Genomic DNA, 19,568 nt, shown 5'->3' on the forward strand with positions numbered 1-19,568 from the left:
AAAAACTAAAGATCAAACAAGAAAAATAAACAAGAACAACTTGAAGATCCAGGAAAAACAAAGAACACAAATTCGAAAATTTAACGGAAAGTATAAAATATGCAATTGACACCAAACTTAAAATATAAAACTAAACTTAAACAGAAAAACTCAATTATTAGTAAAAAAAAATAAAATTTTGAAAAACTTTTGAAAAAGAAAATAAGGATTCTAAAATTTTAACAAGAACAATAATAAAAGACTCAAAGACAAATAAAGAAAAAGACTCTGACCCAAAAGACAAAATTTTCCTAATCTAAGCAACAGGATGAACCGTCGGTTGTTCAAACTCGAACAATCCCCGGCAACGGTGCCAAAAACTTGGTGCACGAATTGTGAATCACACTTTTCACAACTCGTACCACTAACCAGCAAGTGCACTGGGTCGTCCAAGTAATAATACCTTACGTGAGTAAGGGTCGATCCCACGGAGATTGTTAGTTTGAAGCAATCTATGGTTATCTTGTAAATCTTAGTCAGGAAATCAATTATAATTATCAGCATGAATTGCGAAGAATAAAAGAGCATGGATTAAATACTTGTTCTGCAGTAATGGAGAATATGTTGGAGTTTTGGAGATGCTTTTTCTTCTGAATCTCTGCTTTCTCCCTGCCTTCTTCTTCACGCACGCAAGGTTCCTCCTATGGCAAGCTGTGTGTTGGTGGATCACTGTTGTCAATGGCTACCATCCGTCCTCTCAGTGAAAAGGGTCCAGGTGCGCTGTCACCGCACGGCTAATCATCTGTCGGTTCTCACTCATGCGTCTGTCACTACGCCCCAACCCTTGTGAGTTTGAAGCTCGTCACAGTCATTCAATCCCTGAATCCTACTCAGAATATCACAGACAAGGTTTAGACTTTCTGGATTCTCAAGAATGCTGCCAATGGATTCTAGCTTATACCACGAAGATTCTGATTAAGGAATCCAAAAGATGTTCATTCAATCGAAGGTAGAATGGAGGTGGTTGTCAGGCACGCGTTTATAGGTTGAGAATGGTGATGAGTGTCACGGATCATCACATTCATCATATTGAAGTGCAAATGAACGTCTTAGATAGAAACAAGCGTGTTTGAATAGAAAACAGAAATACTTGCATTAATTCATCGAAACACAGCAGAGCTCCTCACCCCAACAATGGAGTTCAGAGACTCATGCCATCAAAGAGTACAAAGTTCAGATCTAAAATGTCATGAGCTGCGAAAATAGACCTCAAAAAGTTGTTTAAATACTAAACTAGTAACCTAGGTTTACAGAAAATGAATAAACTATGATAGATGGTGCAGAAATCCACTTTTGGGGCCCACTTGGTGTGTGCTGGGGCTGAGATTTAAGCTTCTCACGTGCCTAGGCTGTTTCTGGAGTTAAACGCCAGGTTGTAACCTGTTTCTGGCGTTCAACTCCCATTTGTAACCTGTTTCTGGCGTTTGACGCCAGACTACAACATGGAACTGGCGCTGAACGCCAGTTTACGTCGTCTATCCTTGAGCAAAGTATAGACTATTATATATTGCTGGAAAGCCCTGGATGTCTACTTTCCAACGCAATTGAGAGCGCGTCATTTGAAGTTGTGTAGCTCCGGAAAATCCACTTTGAGTGCAGGGAGGTCAGAATCCAATAGCATCAGCAATCCTTTTTTAGCCTGAATAAGATTTTTGCTCAGCTCCCTCAATTTCAGCTAGAAAATACCTGAAATTACAGAAAAATACACAAACTCATAGTATAGTCCATAATTGTGATTTTTATTTAAAAACTAATAGAAATATAATAAAAACTAACTAAATTACACTGAAAACATACTAAAAACAATGCCAAAAAGCGTATAAATTATTCGCTCATCAGCATCTCACTTTATCCATTGAAGTTCAGAATGATTGGCATCTATAGGAACTTAGAATTCAGATAGTGTTATTGATTCTCCTAGTTCAGTATGTTGATTCTTGAACATAGCTACTTTATGAGTCTTGGCCGTGGCCCTAAGCACTTTGTTTTCCAGTATTACCACCGGATACATAAATGCCACAGACACATAACTGGGTGAACCTTTTCAGATTGTGACTCAGCTTTGCTAAAGTCCCCAATTAGAGGTGTCCAGAGTTCTTAAGCACACTCTGTTTTTGCTTTGGACCTTGACTTTAACCGCTCAGTCTCAAGTTTTCACTTGACACCTTCACGCCACAAGCACATGGTTAGAGACAGCTCGGTTTAGCGGCTTAGGCCGGGATTTTATTCCTTTAGGCCCTCCTACCCACTGATGCTCAAAGCCTTGGATCCTTTTTATTACCCTTGCCTTTTGGTTTTAAGGGCTATTGGCTTTTTCTGCTTGCTTTTTCTTTTTCTTTCTCTCTTTTTTTTTCTGCAAGCTTTGTATTCACTGCTTTTTCTTGCTTCAAGAATCATTTTTATGATTTTTCAGATTATCAAATAACATGTCTCCTTGTCATCATTCTTTCAAGAGCCAACATATTTAACATTCTAAAACAACAACTTCAAAAGACATATGCACTGTTCAAGCATTCATTCAGAAAATAAAAAGTATTGTCACCACATCAATATAATTAAACTAAATTCAAGGATAAATTCGAAACTCATGTACTTCTTGTTCTTTTGAATTTAAAAACATTTTTCATTTAAGAGAGGTGATGGATTCATAGGACATTCATAACTTTAAAACATAGTTACTAAATACTAATGATCATGTAATAAGACACAAACATAGATAAGCACTTAACATAAAGAAAACGAAAAACAGAAAATTTAAGAACAAGGAATGAGTCCACCTTAGTGATGGTGGCATTTCCTTCTTGAGGAACCAATGATGTCCTTGAGCTCTTCTATGTCTCTTCCTTGTCTTTGTTGCTCCTCCCTCATTGCTCTTTGATCTTCTCTAATTTCATGGAGGATGATGGAGTGATCTTGATGTTCCACCCTTAATTGTCCCATGTTGGAACTTAATTCTCCTAGGGAGGTGTTGATTCGCTCCCAAAAATTCTGTGGAGGAAAGTGCATCCCTTGAGGCATCTCAGGGATTTCTTGGTGATGAGCTTCTTGATGCGTCTCTTGAGATCCATGAATAGGCTCTCTTGTTTGCTCCATCCTTTTCTTAATGATGGGCTTGTCCTCTTCAATGAGGATATCTCCCTCTATGTCAATCCCAGCCGAATTGCATAGGTGGCAAATGAGGTGAGGAAAGGCTAACCTTGCCATAGTGGAGGACTTGTCAGCCACCTTGTAGAGTTCTTGAGGTATAATCTCATGAACCTCCACTTCCTCCCCAATCATGATGCTATGGATCATGATGGCCCGGTCTATTGTAACTTCAGACCGGTTGCTAGTAGGAATGATTGAGCGTTGAATGAACTCCAACCATCCTCTAGCTACAGGCTTAAGGTCCAGTCTTCTCAGTTGAACCGGTTTTCCTTTTGAGTCAATCTTCCATTGAGCTCCTTCCACACATATGTCCATGAGGACTTGATCTAACCTTTGATCAAAGTTGACTCTTCTTGTGTAGGGGCGTGCGTTCTCTTCCATCATTGGCAAGTTGAACGCCAACCTCACATTTTCCGGACTAAAATCTAAGTATTTCCCCCGAACCATGGTGAGATAATTCTTTGGGTTCGGGTTCTTACTTCGATCATGGTTTCTAGTGATTCATGCATTAGCATAGAACTCTTGAACCATTAGAATTCCGACTTGTAGGATGGGGTTTGTTAGAACTTCCCAACCTCTTCTTTGGATCTCATGTCAGATCTCTTGATACTCATTTTTCTTGAGTTTGAAAGGGACCTCGGGGATCACCTTCTTCTTGGCCACAACATCATAGAAGTGGTCTTGATGGGCTTTGGAGATGATTCTTTCCATCTCCCATGACTCGGAGGTGGAAGCTTTTGTCTTCCCTTTCCCCTTTCTAGAGGTTTCTCCGGTCTTAGGTGCCATCAATGGTAATGGAAAAACAAAAAAGCTATGCTTTTACCATACCAAACTTAGAATATTGCTCGCCCTCGAGTAAGAGAAGAAAGAAAAGAAGAAGAAGAAGAAGATATGGAAGAGAGGGAGAGAGGGTTGTGTTTCGGCCAAGAAGGGGATGAGAGGGTTGTGTTATGTGAGAATGAAAAAGAATGGAGAGGTTTATATAGTGGGGGGAGAGGGGTTAAGGTTCGGCCATATGGGGTGGGTTTGGGTGGGAAAGTGATTTTGAATTTTGAAGGTAGGTGGGGTTTATGAGGTAGGTTTATGGGGAAGAGTAGATGGATGTGAGTGGTGAATGGGTAATAGGGAAGAGAGAGATTAAGGTGATTGGTGAAGGGTTTTGGGGAAAGGTGTTTATTGGGAAGAGAGGATGAATGAGAAGAGGGGGGAGTATGAGTGGAGGTAGGTGGGGATCCTGTGGGGTCCACAGATCCTGAGATGATCATGTGGGTCCACAGATCCTGAGGTGTCAAGGATTTACATTCCTGTACCAATTAGGCATGTAAAATGCCTTTGCATGCAATTCTAGCATTTAAACGCCAAATTGATGCTTGTTCTGGGCGTTCAACGCCTAGATGCAGCATGTTTCTGGCGTTGAACGCCAGTTCTATGCTTGTTTCTGGCGTTTAGCGCCAGCTTTCCTCAGGGTGCATTCCTGGCATCTGAACGCCAGGATGTTGCTTGTTTCTGGCGTTCAACGCCAGATCCATGCTCTGTTCTGGCATTGAACGCCAGCCAGATGCTCCTTACTGGCGTTTAAACGCCAGTAAGACCTTCCTCCAGGGTGTGATTTTTTCAATGCTGTTTTTCATTCTGTTTTTGATTTTTCAGTAGTTTTTGTGACTCCACATGATCATCAACCTAATAAAACATGAAATAACAAAGAGAAAATAAAATAAAAATGATTAAATAACATTGGGTTGCCTCCCAACAAGCGCTTCTTTAATGTCAATAGCTTGACAGTGAGCTCTCATAGAGCCTCACAGATAATCAGAGCAAGGTTGGGACCTCCCAACACCAAACTTAGAGTTCGGTTGTGGGGGTTCAACACCAAACTTAAAGTTTAGTTGTGGCCTCCCAACACCAAACTTAGAGTTTGACTGTGGGGGCTTTGGTTGACTCTGTAGTGAGAGAAGCTTTTCATGCTTCTTCTCCATGGTTACAGAGGGAGATCCTTGAGTTTTAAACACAAGGTTGTCCTTATTCAGTTGAAGGATCAATTCTCCTCTGTCCATATCAATCACAGCTCTTGCTGTGGCTAGGAAGGGTCTTCTAAGAATGATGGATTCATCCTCATCCTTCCCAGTATCTAGGATTATGAAATCAGCAGGGATGTAAAGGTCTTCAACCTTTACTAACATGTCCTCTACTAGTCCATAAGCCTATTTTCTTGAGTTATCTGCCATCTCTAGTGAGATTCTGGCAGCTTGCACCTCAAAGATTCCCAATTTCTCCATTATAGAGAGGGGCATGAGGTTTATCCTTGATCCAAGGTCACATAGAGCCTTCTCAAAGGTCATGGTGCCTATGGTACAAGGTATTAAGAACTTTCCAGGATCCTGTTTCTTCTGAGGCAATGTCAGTTGATCCAGATCACTCAGTTCATTGATGAGCAAGGGAGGTTCATGTTCCCAAGTCTCATTACCAAATAATTTGGCATTCAGCTTCATGATTGCACCAAGGTACTTGGCAACTTGCTCTTCAGTAACATCCTCATTCTCTTCAGAAGAAGAATACTCATCAGAGCTCATGAATGGCATAAGGAGGTTTAATGGAATCTCTATGGTCTCCAGATGAGCCTTAGAGTCCTTTGGTTCCTCAGAGGGAAACTCCTTATTGATCTCTGGACGTCCCGGGAGGTCTTCCACACTGGGATTCACGTCCTCCTCCTCTTTTGTGGTTTCGGCCAAGATGGTCAATTCAATGGCCTTGCACTCTCCTTTTGGATTTTCTTCTGTATTGCTTGGGAGAGTACTAGGAGGATTTCAGTGATCTTCTTACTCAGCTGGCCCACTTGTGCCTCCAAATTTATGATGGAGGACCTTGTTTCATTCATGAAACTTAGAGTGGCCTTAGATAGATCAGAGACGATATTTGCCAAGCTAGATAGATTCTGCTCAGAACTCTCTGTCTTTTGCTGAGTGGATGATGGAAAAGGCTTGCTATTGCTAAACTTGTTTCTTCCACCATTATTAAAGCCTTGTTGAGGCTTTTGTTGATCCTTCCATGAGAGATTTGGGTGATTTCTCCATGAGGGATTATAGGTGTTTCCATAGGGTTCACCCATATAATTTACCTCTGCTATTGCAGGGTTCTCAGGATCATAAGCTTCTTCTTCAGAAGATGCCTCTTGAGTACTGTTGGATGCAGCTTGCATTCCATTCAGACTCTGAGAAATCATATTGACCTGCTGAGTCAATAGTTTATTCTGAGCCAATATGGCATTCAGAGCATCAATTTCAAGAACTCCCTTCTTCTGAGGCGTCCCATTACTCACAGGATTCCTCTTAGAAGTGTACATAAACTGGTTGTTAGCAACCATGTCAATAAGTTTTTGAGCTTCTGCAGGCATTTTCTTTAGGTGAATGGATCCACCTGCAGAAGTATCCAATGACATCTTAGCTAATTCAGACAGACCATCATAGAATATATCCAGGATGGTCCATTCTGAAAGCATGTCAGAAGGACACTTTTTGGTCAGTTGCTTGTATCTCTCCCTAGCTTCATAAAGGGATTCACCTTCTTTCTGTCTGAAGGTTTGAACATCCACTCTAAGCTTACTAAGCTTTTGAGGAGGAAAGAACTTGGCTAAGAAAGTCGTGACCAGCTTATCCCAAGAGTTCAGGCTATCTTTAGGTTGAGAATCTAACCATATTCTAGTTCTGTCTCTCACAGCAAACGGGAAAAGCATGAGCCTATAGACTTCAGGATCTACTCCATTAGTCTTAACAGTATTGATGACAAGTCATCCTAGCCTATTTTAGCTAGTCTTTTTCTTTAGTTTTCATTAGAATTATGCACTTTCTTGAGCTACAAGCAAGCTAATTGAGTAGATTTTCATGTTTCCCTTGATTGAACCAACCATATGTGAATTCATGCCATTTCATGAGGTTTTGTGCTATATTTGTTGCATTTTATGAAAGAATGAATATCTCATGATTTTGAGCATAGCTTTGATTAGTTTGGTTGATTAATGATAGGTGAAGAAAGCTTGGAGAAAGGTTGAAGCAAAGAGGAATGGCTAGAAGTGAAGAATGGAAGTTGATATTGGAGGCATGAAGTTAGCCCCAACGTTAGCCCCCTAACTTGGAGGCTAACGTTGGGCATGAAGTACTCCCTGGGCTCCCCACGTTTGAGCCAACGTTAGCCCCCTATCTTGGAGGCTAACGTTGGCACATGACATTGCAAGAAAGAGGCCAACGTTAGCTCCAACGTTAGCCCCCTAACTTGGAGGCTAACGTTGGAACTTGAAATTCATCCCTGGGCAAGCCAACGTTTGCGCCAACGTTAGCCCCCTAACTTGGAGGCTAACGTTGGCACATGAGTTATAAAGTGGGAGAAGGCCAACGTTTGAGCCAACGTTAGCCCCCTAACTTGGAGGCTAACGTTGGCACATGAATCACAAAGGGAGGGGCACCAACGTTTGCGCCAACGTTAGCCCCCTAACTTGGAGGCTAACGTTGGCACCACTAGCACTAAGCAAGGCCAACGTTAGGGTCAAAGTTAGACCCCTAACGTTGGCACCAACGTCCAAACCAGAAAATCATGCTTGCTGCTATGAAAAGTTGGGGTCAAAGTTAGACCCCTAACTTTGGCCCTAACGTTGGGACCAACTATGGCTAACTTCAAAACCGGTTCAATTGGTTCACTTCGGTTCTTCTTCAAACTTCAAGAGCAATCAACCAAGGCCTCTTTCAACCCAATTCCACCAAGAACAAAGGCCCAACTCAAGGCTTGAAGATCATTTTGGAAAGTGTATAAATAGGATAGAATTCAAGTTATTTGGGGAGCTTTCCTTTTGGAATTTTCATAATAGTTTTCGGAGAGCTTTTGAACTTTAATTTTCTTTGCTTTCATTGCTTTCAATTTCATTTACACTTTTGTCTTGGATCTTGGATTAGAGAATTGAAGAAATTCTGTTTCAATCTCAATCTTGGATCTCTCTGTTTCTTTATTGTTAATTGAATTGAATTTCCGGTTCATTGTTCTTCATCTCTTTTCTTTGCAATTTACAATTTCCTTGCTATTGTTTTTGTTGGATCTAGGAAGGCATTGAGATCTAGACTTGGTTTTCTAGTCTCTGGGTCCTGAGATCTGAATTTCTCATTTCAATTCCCTGTTTATTGCTTTTTCTGTTCATTTACTTTACTGCTTCAAGATCCGGTTCAATCCCAATTCCCTTTCCCTCTTCTGTTTGATGCAATTTAGTTTTTCCTTGTTTAAATTCTGTAAATCCATTCCCCAATTCCCTTTACATTTCAAGCAATTTATATTCCTTGCACTTTAAGATTCCGCAATTTACATTTCTTGCACTTTAAGTTTCTGCCATTTAATTTCTTGTTCTTTAAGTTTCAGCCATTTAATTCCCTGCTTTCTTTAATTTAATGCAAATTACATTCTGCAAGTCACAAATCACCCAACCAACACTTGATTCGCTTGACTAAATCAATCACTAAACTAAAATTGCTCAATCCTTCAATCCCTGTGGGATCGACCTCACTCCCGTGAGTTTTTATTACTTGATACGATCCGGTACACTTGCCGGTTAGTTTTGGGTGTTTTGGGAGAGATTTATTTTTCCTCCAAAATATCTCATCAAGTTTTTGGCGCCGTTGCCGGGGATTGATTAGATTGACAATGATTAAGTGAGGTGGTGGTCTAGATCAAGCACTTTTTCTTTATTTTTCTTTAATTTTTGATTAACCCACTAACTGTTTGAATTTTTGCTTAAGCTAACTAAAACTTCATTCTAGCAGTAGATTGAAGTGTAACTGGTTTGTGTGCTCTTATGTTCTGCTTGTATGTCAGGTACAAGAAGAGCCATACCCAATTTTCATGAACAAGACGAAAGAACTCTCAGGAGGTTAAGAAGAGCTGAAAGAGGGAAAAGTATTGTTGGAGAAGAGGAATCAGACGAAGAATTCCACGAGATGGAAGGAGATACATCTAATCCAGAAGGAGGAGTCAATAATCAACCACAACAGAGGAGAGTATTGGCTTCCTATACCTTTGCAAATGCTAGACATTGTGGAAGTAGCATTCTCACCCCTAATGTCAATGCAAATAACTTTGAACTGAAGCCACAACTCATCACATTGGTCCAGAACAATTGCTCATTTGGGGGAGGACCATTGGAGGATCCAAATCAACATCTATCTACCTTCTTAAGGATCTGTGACACTGTCAAATCCAATGGCGTGAATCCTGAAACTTACAAGCTTCTATTGTTCCCGTTCTCATTAAGGGATAAGGCTGCACAATGGCTTGAAACTTTTCCCCAAGGGAGTATCACTAGTTGGGATGACTTGGTGACTAAATTTCTAGCCAAATTCTATCCACCCCAAAGAGTCATCAGGCTGAAAACCGAGGTGCAGACATTCACACAATTAGATGCCGAATCCTTGTATGAAGCATGGGAGAGGTACAAAGCCTTAATCAGAAAGTGTCCTCCAGAGATGTTCAACGAATGGGACGTGCTGCAAAATTTCTATGAAGGCCTGACATTGAAATCTCAGGAGGCATTAGATCATTCTGCTGGAGGTTCACTACAACTAATGAAAACTGCTGAGGAAGCTCAGAATCTTGTGGATATGGTGGCCAACAACCAATATTTCTTTGCTCATCAAAGAAGCCGCCAACCATCACAAAGAAGAGGAGTAATGGAGCTAGAAGGAGTGGATTCAATCCTAGCTCAAAACAAGATGATGTAGCAGCAAATTCAACAATAATTTGAGCAAATGGCCAAGAGGATTGATAGTCTCCAAGTTGCAGCAGTCAACACTAGCCAACCATCAACCACATAGGGACAGAGTGATGAAACTCAAGAAGAACAACAACAAGAGCAAGTTCAGTATATGCAGAACCAAGGACCAAATGAAGTGTATGGTGATACATACAATCCATCCTGGAAGAATCACCCAAACCTCAGATGGGGAGATAACCATACCCAAAACCAACAACCATGGCAGAGGAACTCAAACCAACACAATCCAAGAAACAACCAAAATCACAACTAGCAGCAGACTAACCAAAACCCCTTCAGAAAACCTCAAAACAACTACCCCAACATCAACCAATACCAATCTAATAACCAACCCACCAACCAAAGTGCCTACCATCCATCACCCACATCTCATAACCCACCTCAAGTATCACCTGAAGCCCAAAGAATCACTCACTTGGAAGCCATGATAGACAAAATGTTGAAACACCAAGAAATGGTAGCCAAGAATCAGGAAGCCTCTATAAAGAGCCTAGAGAGACAGATGGGGCAAATCTCCAAGCAAGTATCTGTTGAGAGATCTTCAAACTCACTGCCCAGTGACACAATTCCAAATCCCAAGGAAGAATGCAAGGCAATACAATTGAGGAGTGGGAGAACATTGATAAGCAACAATGACACTACAAGGAAGCAAGCAGAGAACATCAAAGAACCAACAGAGGATGAGAATCAAACAAAGGCAGATGAGGCTAAGGAGCAAGATGTGATGCCAAACAAAGACACTGAGAAACTCAAAGAGAGGGACAACCAGCCACATAGCTCAAAGGAAGTAGCTCAGGGGCAGCAGCAAATGGGAAAAAGCATCACACCCCCACTGCCTTACCCTCAGAGGTTCAGCAAAGAGATTAAAGACAAGCATTTCCACAAATTCCTTGAGATTTTTAAGAAGCTGGAAATCAACATTCCCTTTTCTGAAGCACTTGAGCAAATGCCTCTATACTCCAAGTTTCTGAAGGATCTCATCAACAAGAAAAGAAGCTGGGATGAGAAAGAAACCATAAGGATTACTGAGGAATGCAGGGCCTTGATTCAAAAGGGGCTTCCTCCCAAGCTTGAGGACCCAGGGAGCTTCTTGTTGCCTTGCACCATTGGGAAATTGACAATCACTAAAGCAATGTGTGATCTCGGAGCAAGTATTAACTTAATATCATCCTCCTTGATGAAAAAGCTGCATATAGAGGAGGTCAAACCAGTGCAAATGTCTCTGGAGCTGGTAGACAAGTCAATAGTATACCCCAGGGGTGTAATTGAAAATCTCTTGGTCAAGGTGGACAGTTTTATATACCCTGCTGATTTTGTGGTTCTAGAATCAAATGATGATGATGGTGACTCTGTTATAATGGGAAGGCCATTCTTGGCCACTGCTAGAGCTATCATAGATGTAGAGGAAGGGGAATTAACTCTAAGGATGCATGACCAGAGCATCACTCTGAAGGTGTTGCCAGAAGCACAATTTAGCAAGGAAGAGAAAGACTATATGAAGAGTGCCCAGGAAAGTCACAGCAACATCCCAATACTAAGGAATGTGCAGACTGATGAAAAAGCCCAAAAAGAGGATAGTAGAGTATTAGCCACTGAAAAGAGAGGCCCCCAAGGAAAGCCTATGGCCAGAAAAGAAAGATCAACAAAAGGAAAGATGAAACGCAGAAACAAAGCAAAAAGGGGCTGGAAAAATAGAAAGATTCCAACAGAGGGGCTTTCCAAAGGTGACAAAGTGCAACTGATATATCAACAGTTGGGGGGCAAATCAACAAACCGAGGATTACTACACTGTCAGCAACATACTATCATTAGAGCATGCTGAAATTGAACACCAGAGAACAAAGAAGAGGATCACGGTCAGGGGAGACAAGTTGAGGCCCTACAAGCACCAACCACCATAAAAGAAAGCTTCAATGTCAAGCTAGTGACAATAAAAGAGCGCTCCATGGGAGGCAACCCATGATTTAAGATTCATGTCATTTTAAATTCAATAAGTTATGATCACTTGATGCATGAATTCCTTTCTCTTTTCACGAACGTGTCCATTCATTGCATGCACTATTTTGAAACATATGCTAAGTTTGGTGTGTCTTCAAGCACACTTAACCAATATCATAAAGGATTTTGTTTCACATGCTTAAAATATTTTGATAGAGCATATGGCCGAACACTAAGTTTGGTGTCCACATAGCTTCATGAAAATTTGAAATTCATGCATCAATAATCACACTTTTGTTATTTTTCAAAACCTTATAAATAGAATTTTTTTTATAATGAAGGCATTAATTGTGATAAACCCTTTGACAAGAAACAAGTTTGATGTTCATCAAACCTTGATGCACCAATTCAAGGATACAATTAATCCTTCATGAAAAAAAAAAAAAGAGAGAAAAAGAAAGTATGATGAAAACAATTCTTATGAACATTTAAACTTCACTAATTGGAAGAAGAAACTCATTTTCTTTATATTTTACCAAACATCAAGTTTGGTGTCTTCCAAAGGAAGTGTCACGGTTTAAATGAGACAAGGATTGAGGGTTCATAAAGTTTTAATAAAAAAAGTACACCCTTGCTACGGTTGGATGAGACTAATGTGTGTTGTCTTATTGTGGTGACTAGGAAGTCAAAGAATCTTCAAAGAAAAGGACAAGACAAAGGAAAGCATAGCATAAGGACAAAATCCTATCACATGCTTCAAGTAAGAAATCTGCCACTCCTTGAGAATGATCACGGCAAAGGCAAGGGAAGGAGCAAATCTTGTCTTCATTCATCCATACATGCACACCCTTGATTCCCATAAGGTCTAATTGCATCCTAGCCCTTCATTGCTCATTTAAAAGCATACCACCTTCAAGCCATGCACATAACCGAATCACTCCTCAACATAACAAGCCTTGTGCAACCTTTCTTCCACTTTAAACTCTAACCACTTAAACTTCTCTTCATAATCTCTTGTCATAACAAATTCAGTCCGAATCACTGTTTCCTCCAACCACACATCAAAATCTCCAACATTCTTCACATTCCCTCTCAACCAACCAAGCGATCATGGCATCCTCCTCAAGAACCAAACGACGAAAAGGAAAAGATCCAATAGTGGAGGAAGAAACACATGAATATGACCAATGGAGGTTCAAGTCTTGGTCTCATCAAATGCAAATTCAATGAATGAACGAGAAAAAAATCTATCCTGAAATTCCATTCATGTTGCCGGATGATGGATGTCAAGAAATAAAGAACAAAATCCGGAAGAGGAGATGGGAGGAACTTACATCACCAACCACCCGAGTTAATGCCAACATCATAAGAGAGTTCTATGCAAATGTCCCAAGGATTGACATGCGTGAACCCCCAACGTACAAGAGCTATGTGCGTGGGATGGAAGTAGACTTTAGCCCGGAGGCAATCAAAAAAGTCTTGAAACTAAAGTCAGTCCGCTTTGATGAACCGGGATACCAACAAAGATTGACTGAGAATCAAGATTATGAGGAGATTGCAAGAGACATTTGTTTTGAGAACTCAGAATGGGAAGGAGACAACAAGAACAGATACAAGTTCCTAAAGAGATGTAACCTCATTCCGGAAGCAAAAGGTTGGTATGAGTTGATGAAAAGATCAATTCTGGGGACAGTGAACACCTCAGAAGTTAACAGGGAGAGAGCCTTAATGCTGCATTGTATCATGGTGGGTGGAGAAATAAGAGTTCATGAAATCCTTTCAAGAGACATTCAAAAGATAGCTGAAAAGAATTCGGCCGGATCTTGGTTGTACTATCCGAGCACCATTTGGAAGTTGTGTGCAAAGGCTAAAGTCCCATTGGAAGAGGAGAATCCAATGTGGTTAAGCCAAGGCATGCCCATAACCATTGAGCGGATGATGATACCCCTTGAAGCACATCAAGGCCGAAGGCCACATGGAGGAAGGGAAAGAGAAGAGCAAATGGAAGAAGATGAGCCACACATGGAAGAAGAGCCACAAGAGGAGGAGGAGCAGCCACACTTTTTCCCACATGGCAATATGGATATGACTCAAATGCAAGAAGCAATAGGGAGATTGTCTCAACAGTACACGAGAATCCAAGAGAGGCAAGAGGAGTACCATTCTCTGTACATGCAAAACCAACAAGCACAGGAAGAAAGAGAGCTAAGAATCATCAACAAACAAAATGAATTCGAATCAAGATTTCTTGCGATGCAAGAAGAACATGCCTTTCAATCTCATGAATCTTTTGGGAAGTTGGAACAAATGCAAGCTGAAAGTTTGAAAGCTTTCAAGGAGTTCACAACACTCCAAGAAGCAAGGTATGAAGTGCAAGCTGATTATAATGTCAATAGCCAAATCAAACTAAACTATATTGGAGAACATATGCACAACATGGATCCGGCATTCCCAACTTTTGATGAATTTTTCAAAATGAGAAGTGAGATGGAAGTGAACAGGGCTATGAGACTTGAAGATAGAGTGGAAGAGGCTATGAATAGGGCTGGCTTTTGGCAAGATCAACAAGAACCAAACAAGGATGGTGGGAACACTAGCAGCCAAGTGTATGAAAGGAGAAAGAAAAGGCATGACAAATGAAAGGAGGACTTGCTCCTTATTCATCACTACAAATTCAATCTGTTCTAAATTGTCTTTGCATTTCCAAGTAGTCCGTTTTAATTAAAAATCTTTGCATTATGTTTGTTTCTTTCAAAATAAGTAGGCTAGTTTTTTTATGTTGGCTTGTGTGTTCATTTTCACTTAACAAGAAGCATATGTTATCCCCTGCATCTTTTAATTCAATAAAAGAACAGTTTGAATGTGAAGAATAATAGTCTCTGTTAGTTAGAAGTGGAATAAAAGTAAGTGGTGGTATGTGTGTGATTGTATAATAGCTCACTTTTAGTGAATAAAGAGCTAGGATATCTCCTTCTAAGTAACGAGTGGCCTACTGTCTATGAATCTCAATTGAATTGAAATCCTTGGTTAGAAAGAAAAACAAAAAGAAGGAAAGAACAAAGAGAGCCAAAAAGTGGCAAAACAAAAGAAAAACAAAAAGAAACAAAGCTGGACACCAATAGCTTGAACCTTAAAGTATATGCCTGTGATGTCTTTGTACTAGGATCTGCTTGGATTAGTAAGCTCTTAGGAGTGCCTCAACACTTGGTGACTTGGGTTAACTAACCCGGGATCATCAGCTGAAAGTCCACTATCAAGAGCAACCTAACTACAAGACATTTAGTAGCCCAAAGAGGTGCTGGGCATCAATGTTTTAAGAAGGAATGTAAGCCAAGTGTCTATGGTGAATAATGTGTCAAGTATAAAGAAAAGAAAATGAACTTGCTACACATGACACTCAAATAAAGCTTATGAACAAAGTAATAACCAAGGATAAAGGAATAATGAGAGGTCATAGCAGTATGTCACTTGAAGCTTGAAGGAGATTTTCTAGGCCTAGGAGTCAATAAGAAGTGAGTATTTGCATATCCACATAAAACCCCATGAACTATCAATAATACTCTGCTAGCATGAACTTCCTCTTCCATTTCATTCTTTCTTCTTAATAATTCATTTCTTGCTTGGGGACAAGCAAGCTTTAAGTTTGGTGTTGTGATGACAAGTCATCCTAGCCTATTTTAGCTAGTCTTTTTCTTTAGTTTTCATTAGAATTATGCACTTTCTTGAGCTACAAGCAAGCTAATTGAGTAGATTTTCATGTTTCCCTTGATTGAACCAACCATATGTGAATTCATGCCATTTCATGAGGTTTTGTGCTATATTTGTTGCATTTTATGAAAGAATGAATATCTCATGATTTTGAGCATAGCTTTGATTAGTTTGGTTGATTAATGATAGGTGAAGAAAGCTTGGAGAAAGGTTGAAGCAAAGAGGAATGGCTAGAAGTGAAGAATGGAAGTTGATATTGGAGGCATGAAGTTAGCCCCAACGTTAGCCCCCTAACTTGGAGGCTAACGTTGGGCATGAAGTACTCCCTGGGCTCCCCACGTTTGAGCCAACGTTAGCCCCCTATCTTGGAGGCTAACGTTGGCACATGACATTGCAAGAAAGAGGCCAACGTTAGCTCCAACGTTAGCCCCCTAACTTGGAGGCTAATGTTGGAACTTGAAATTCATCCCTGGGCAAGCCAACGTTTGCGCCAACGTTAGCCCCCTAACTTGGAGGCTAACGTTGGCACATGAGTTATAAAGTGGGAGAAGGCCAACGTTTGAGCCAACGTTAGCCCCCTAACTTGGAGGCTAACGTTGGCACATGAATCACAAAGGGAGGGGCACCAACGTTTGCGCCAACGTTAGCCCCCTAACTTGGAGGCTAACGTTGGCACCACTAGCACTAAGCAAGGCCAACGTTAGGGTCAAAGTTAGACCCCTAACGTTGGCACCAACGTCCAAACCAGAAAATCATGCTTGCTGCTATGAAAAGTTGGGGTCAAAGTTAGACCCCTAACTTTGGCCCTAACGTTGGGACCAACTATGGCTAACTTCAAAACCGGTTCAATTGGTTCACTTCGGTTCTTCTTCAAACTTCAAGAGCAATCAACCAAGGCCTCTTTCAACCCAATTCCACCAAGAACAAAGGCCCAACTCAAGGCTTGAAGATCATTTTGGAAAGTGTATAAATAGGATAGAATTCAAGTTATTTGGGGAGCTTTCCTTTTGGAATTTTCATAATAGTTTTCGGAGAGCTTTTGAACTTTAATTTTCTTTGCTTTCATTGCTTTCAATTTCATTTACACTTTTGTCTTGGATCTTGGATTAGAGAATTGAAGAAATTCTGTTTCAATCTCAATCTTGGATCTCTCTGTTTCTTTATTGTTAATTGAATTGAATTTCCAGTTCATTGTTCTTCATCTCTTTTCTTTGCAATTTATAATTTCCTTGCTATTGTTTTTGTTGGATCTAGGAAGGCATTGAGATCTAGACTTGGTTTTCTAGTCTCTGGGTCCTGAGATCTGAATTTCTCATTTCAATTCCCTGTTTATTGCTTTTTCTGTTCATTTACTTTACTGCTTCAAGATCCGGTTCAATCCCAATTCCCTTTCCCTCTTCTGTTTGATGCAATTTAGTTTTTCCTTGTTTAAATTCTGCAAATCCATTCCCCAATTCCCTTTACATTTCAAGCAATTTATATTCCTTGCACTTTAAGATTCCGCAATTTACATTTCTTGCACTTTAAGTTTCTGCCATTTAATTTCTTGTTCTTTAAGTTTCAGCCATTTAATTTCCTGCTTTCTTTAATTTAATGCAAATTACATTCTGCAAGTCACAAATCACCCAACCAACACTTGATTCGCTTGACTAAATCAATCACTAAACTAAAATTGCTCAATCCTTCAATCCCTGTGGGATCGACCTCACTCCCGTGAGTTTTTATTACTTGATACGACCCGGTACACTTGCCGGTTAGTTTTGGGTGTTTTGGGAGAGATTTATTTTTCCTCCAAAATATCTCATCAAGTATCACATATCTGCAAGAATTCAGTTAAGAACTGAAAAGGATCTTCAGATGGAAGTCCATGAAACTTGCAGTTTTGTTGCATCAGAGAAACTAGTTGAGGCTTAAGCTCAAAATTGTTTGCTCCAATGGTAGGGATGGAGATGCTTCTTCCATGTAAATTGGAATTTGGTGCAGTAACGTCACCAAGTATCTTCCTTGCATTATTATTATTTTCGGCTGCCATCTCCTCTTCCTCTTCGAAAATTTCTGTAAAGTTGTCTTTGGATTGTTGTAATTTAGCTTCTCTTAGTTTTCTCTTAAGAGTCCTTTCAGGTTCAGGGTCTGCTTCAACAAGAATGTTCTTGTCCTTGCTCCTGCTCATATGAAAAAGAAGGGAACAGAAAATAATAATAAGGATTCTTTTTACCACAGTATAGAAGTTCCCTTGTGTGAGTAAAAGAAAAGAAGAAAGAGAATGAAGAAGAGAAGAATTCGAACTCAGGAGAGAAGAAGGGGTTCAAATTTCTGGGTGAGGAGAAGTGTTAGTAGATGAATAAATAAATAGAAGGAGATGAGGGAGAGGGAATTTCGAAAATTAATTTTTGAAAAGAAGTTGATGATTTTCGAAAATTAAAGGAGAATTAAAATTAAAATTAAAATTTAAAAAATTAATTAACTAAAAAGAATTTTTGAAAAAGAGGGAGGTATTTTCGAAAATTAGAGAGGGATAGTTAGTTAGGTAGTTTTGAAAAAGATAAAAAATAAACAAAAGGTCAATTAGTTAGTTGAAAAAGATTTGAAATTCAATTTTGAAAAGATAAGAAGATAAGAAGTTAGAGGAGATATTTTAAAATCAAAGTTTTGAAAAAGATAAGATTTAAAAAGATATGATAGAAATTTATTTTGAAAATTGATTAAAAAGATATGATTGAAAAGATATTAAGAAGATTTGAAAATTAAATTTGAAAAGATAAGAAGTTAGAAAAAGACTTTGAAATCAAAGTTTGAAAAGATATGATTGAAAGAGATTTGTTTGAAAAAGATTTGAAATTTTAAAATCACAATTAATGACTTGACTCACAAGTAATCACAAGATATGATTCTAGAACTTAAAGTTTGAATCTTTCTTAACAAACAAGTAACAAACTTGAAATTTTTGAATCAAAACATTAATTGTTGATAATATTTTCGAAAATTATGAGATAAAATTAAGAAAAAGATTTTTGAAAAATACTTTTAAAATTTTCGAAAATAAATAAGAAAAATGAAAAAGATTTAATTTTTGAAAAAGATTTTGAAAAAGATAGGATTTTCAATTTGAAAATTTGATTTGACTCATAAGAAACAACTAGATTTTAAAAATTTTGAAAAAGTCAACTCAAATTTTCAAAAATTTATAAAAGAAAAAGGGAAAGATATATTTTTTATTTTTGAATTTTTTATGATGAGAGAGAAAAACAAAAAAAATGACTCACAACATGAAAATTATGAATCAAAACACATGATGCATGCAAGAACACTATGAATGTCAAGATGAACACCAAGAACACTTTGAAGATCATGATGAACATCAAGAACATAATTTTGAAAAAAATTTTGATGCAAAGAAAACATGCAAGACACCAAACTTAGAAATCTTTAATACTTAGACACTATGAATGCAAAGATGCACATGAAAAACAACAAAAGACACAAAATAAGAAAACATCAAGATCAAACAAGAAGACTTACCAAGAACAACTTGAAGATCATGAAGAACACTATGAATGCATGAATTTTCGAAAAATGCATAAATTTTTTAAAAAAAATGCAATTGACACCAAACTTAAAAATTGACTCGAACAATCCCCGGCAACGGCGCCAAAAACTTGGTGCACGAAATTGTGATCTCAGGCAACGGCGCCAAAAACTCAGTACGCACGTCTTTAATAAATCATTTTTCATTCACAATTTCGATACAACTAACCAGCAAGTGCACTGGGTCGTCCAAGTAATAAAACCTTACGTGAGTAAGGGTCGATCCCACGGAGATTGTTGGTATGAAGCAAGCTATGGTCATCTTGTAAATCTCAGTTAGGCGGATATCAAATGGTTATGGAGTTTTCGAATAATAATAATAAATAAACAGAAAATAAAGATAGAAATA

The sequence above is a fragment of the Arachis hypogaea genome, chromosome 16, assembly GCF_003086295.3.
Source record: "Arachis hypogaea cultivar Tifrunner chromosome 16, arahy.Tifrunner.gnm2.J5K5, whole genome shotgun sequence".
Taxonomy (NCBI): Eukaryota; Viridiplantae; Streptophyta; class Magnoliopsida; order Fabales; family Fabaceae; genus Arachis; species Arachis hypogaea.